Raw genomic sequence first — 3,845 nt, 5'->3', positions numbered from 1 at the left:
GTCCCAGACTGCGAGAGGGCACAGGCTGGGCTGAGGGGCCCCCTCTTCCCCCCCCGAGTGCACAAATTTTTGTGCACCGGGCCTCTAGTATGATATAATTAAGAACATGCCAAGGTATAAAACCCAGAAAGGTATTTAATAGCATTAAAGAGGAATTGAACAGGAAACTGTTTAACCGTTGGACGAACTTCTTTTGAATCTGGATCAAGAGTTGGGATTCATAATTGCCATTAAGTAGATGTCCAGCTATTGTCATGGTATACTCAGCACAGACAAATACTGAGTGATGCTCAGACTGTATGCTCAGTGGTTGAGCAGTGACTCAAAAATCAAGAGGTCCCTGCTTAGATTCCCGGTCAGAGCCTAGGTAGCAGGCTCAATCCCCAGTGGGGGGCCTGTAGGAGGCAGCTGGTTGATAATGTTTCTCTCTCATTGATGTTTCTATCTCTCTATCCTGCTCTCTCCCTCTCTCTAAAATCAATAAAAAAATAGTGATGAATCCTTCCAAAATTTCAGCATCGACATTGAAAATGCTTTAATAGAAAGTTGAACTGCAGAACTGAGCGAAGGCATTTGAAACACTGCAGCCTGCCTTTTTAAGAACATATTGGAGAAAGTGAACCTCCCTTCATATACTCCTGATAGAATTTGATATTTAAAAGGAGTGTGTAAGTAATGACAGAAGTACAATTTGAATACATGTAAAAAATACAACATAGGAAAATACATCACCTAGTCAAAAGAATAGCATGGGTCCTACAAAGAATCAGCAAAACACAACAGTGAAAAGCATGTGTACTAAATTTAAACTTGGACAAAATTCTAGCAGCACAAGTTTAAAAATACCCACTAAAGTAGAAAATGCCAGTGTTCTACCTCCACAATTCTCCAGGTATGTTTATTCTTTGAAGTCTGTTATAAATGTCCACAGAGAGATGCACGGGTTTATTCAATGCAGCATTTTTGCAAATGGAGTCCATTGATAAGGAAGTAAGTAGTTTATACACATGGTTTAATAATAGTATGAAAATCAGTAAAGCTTCCCAACTATGCATATTGATAAGAAATAAGTAAAAATAATTTTTATCTAGCATGGTACTATGTATATAAAGTTGAACACACCAAAATGCTATTATAAAAATGTGAAGTCCATATAAAATGTAAAAATATGGATAAGAATGATATACACCAATTTGTGAGAATGATTGCATCTAAGGTGGATGAGAGGAAAAATGGCACCGAAGAGTAACACAAAGTGGACTTTAATTTCACATCATATCCACAAGGTATGAAACAAATATTATAATATGTTAGCCTGTGTTAAATTGCACCAGTGTGTAAATGTGCATGTGCTATAATAGTCTGTGGGAATTTCATTATTTAAAGCCAATACAGAAGCAATTTTAAAAGTTAGGTGGATTCTTATCAAGAAGTATAAGGCCTTTAGGGGGAAATTATTTAATTAGTTACAGTGCCATTTTTCATACTTACATAAACAAGGGTGATTCCTCCTACTTTGGAATAATAAGTTTTAAAAAATTTAGGAATCACTTAAAAGCCAAATTTTGTGCTTGAAAAGTTTATGGATTAAAACACGTTAACTCATACAATATTCTCCTTGCTTTTTCCAATATCTGGGTTTAAAGATGACATTAATGTGGAAGGAAATGCTAAACTATTATAAGTTCAACAACCACTTTAGTTAATCTATTAAATTATGCGCAGTGTTTACTGAACTTAAAAATAATCATGTAAACACTACTTAATTACTAATCTAGGAGTAAACTTTTGAGTATTACACAACTTCCTAGTTGTCACAGATATTCCTCCATGTCTTCCATACTGAATTTTCTTAATTATATAACCATTGGATGAATAACTATGGAGGTTGGAGAATTTTGTTACAATAAAAGTATAAAAAGAGTCATATGTACTATTATTTGTAATACCTTAAACAATAAAAAAAGAAAAAGTATATTTAAATTTTATAACCTTCATGTGTGATATAAAGCTCCAATTCCTAATAAAGAGCAGATATATCCAGATAAAAATGCAGTATTTTCCTTTTTATATCCATCATGTAAATTCTGAGACTAGTTGCCAGGACAATAAAGATTTAGTCTTCAATCACAGACGATGTTAGGTATTCTATTTGTATAGACATTAACACAGCCATCTCTATACATACGATATATTTATCAACATTTTAATTTGGGGCAATACTATTGAAATATATTAAAGTTAATTATCTTAATGATGATTTGAATGATTGTAGAGTACTATTAATTGGAGAAATATAGAAGGGGTAAAAATACTGTAACTCCAGCTTCTGAATGTGTTAACAGTCACACACATACCTGCACACATATGTGTGCCTTGTTCATTGAAATTCATCCTAGAACAAGATTTTCAAGCAAGTGACTAACCTAATTTAGACATCACCTACAATACCATTTCTCTTTGGTAAAATTAAAATAAGAAGGCATTTCTACTAACAGTTTAGATGTTTGAGAGATTCTAACATATTCATTGGTAAGTGATGAAGGCCTCTGTATAAATATTTCAAATACAAAGCAATATTAGAAGCAGACTGTGAGTTAATAATTCTAGACTTTGCCCTTTAAATTTTGATAAACTATACACAACAATTTAACATTTTAATTATTTAAAATGTACAGTTCTATGGCATTGAGTACATTCATATTGTTGTGCAAACATCACCACCAAATATCTCCAGCAGTTTTTCAGATTTGCCTATTGAAACCGTGTCCATCAAACACTAACTCCACATCCCACCCCCTCCACCTTTGTTGAGAAACCCCTTCAGCCTGAAACAACTTTCAGGCTGATTGAACATTGAAAATAATATCTTCCTTTATTTAAAGACCTCAAAAGTTGTTTTCTAGATAGCCTCTTATCAATTGCCTATTTTCATATATAAAATGATTTATCCTTAATGCATATTGATTTGGGCTCTTCTTTTAGTATTCCACATACTAAAAGGACATTTATTATTTTGGTAGTTTATTAAAATTGCATAGTTTGCTGGAGTTCATAATAATGTGAAAAACTTACTTCTGCATTTTGTTTCATTCTTAGTATTTAATTATTGAGTAAATATGTATTTTAATGTTAATATATGTTAACTGATGATATAATACTCTATTTTTAATTATTTCTTAATACTGTTATTGACCCTTTTCTGCTGTTTTTTTTTTTCTTCTTCAAAATTACAGAGTACTAAATTAGAGGTAAGTATTTTGAGTGTGCACTCCTCCATTACACTGTCTCCATATGGAATTCCACACATTATAATGTTAAACTAACAGGGGTGGGCAAACTTTTTGACTCGAGGGCCCCAATGGGTTCTTAAACTGGACTGGAGGGCTGGAACAAAAGCATGGATGGAGTGTTTGTGTGAACTAATATAAATTCAAAGTAAACATCATTACATAAAAGGGTACGGTCTTTTTTTTTTTTTTTTAGTTTTATTCATTTCAAATGGGCCGGATCCGGCCCGTGGGCCGTAGTTTGCCCACGGCTGAACTAACATCACATTTTTAACATTTAATAATATTATTCATTTGATGGTAAATACTCACCAGTGCATTTGCAAAATCCAAATATATTAGTAAATACATAGATTTTTCCCCCAAAATATTCTCCATTGCTGTTCTTGGTACACAATGAAATGCCTCTAAAAAAATCAAGTGTCCCTAGCTGGTTTAGCTCAGTGGATAGAGTGTCAGCCTGCAGACTGAAGGGTCCCAGTTTCGATTCCAGTCAAGGGCACATGCTGGGGTTGCGGGCTCAATCCCCAGTAGGGGGCATGTAGGAGGCGGCCG

This window comes from Myotis yumanensis, unplaced genomic scaffold, assembly GCF_028538775.1.
Source record: "Myotis yumanensis isolate MYYU_CA2020_CCGP unplaced genomic scaffold, mMyoYum1.0.hap1 SCAF_1, whole genome shotgun sequence".
Lineage (NCBI taxonomy): Eukaryota > Metazoa > Chordata > Mammalia > Chiroptera > Vespertilionidae > Myotis > Myotis yumanensis.
This window is presented reverse-complemented; position numbering follows the sequence as displayed.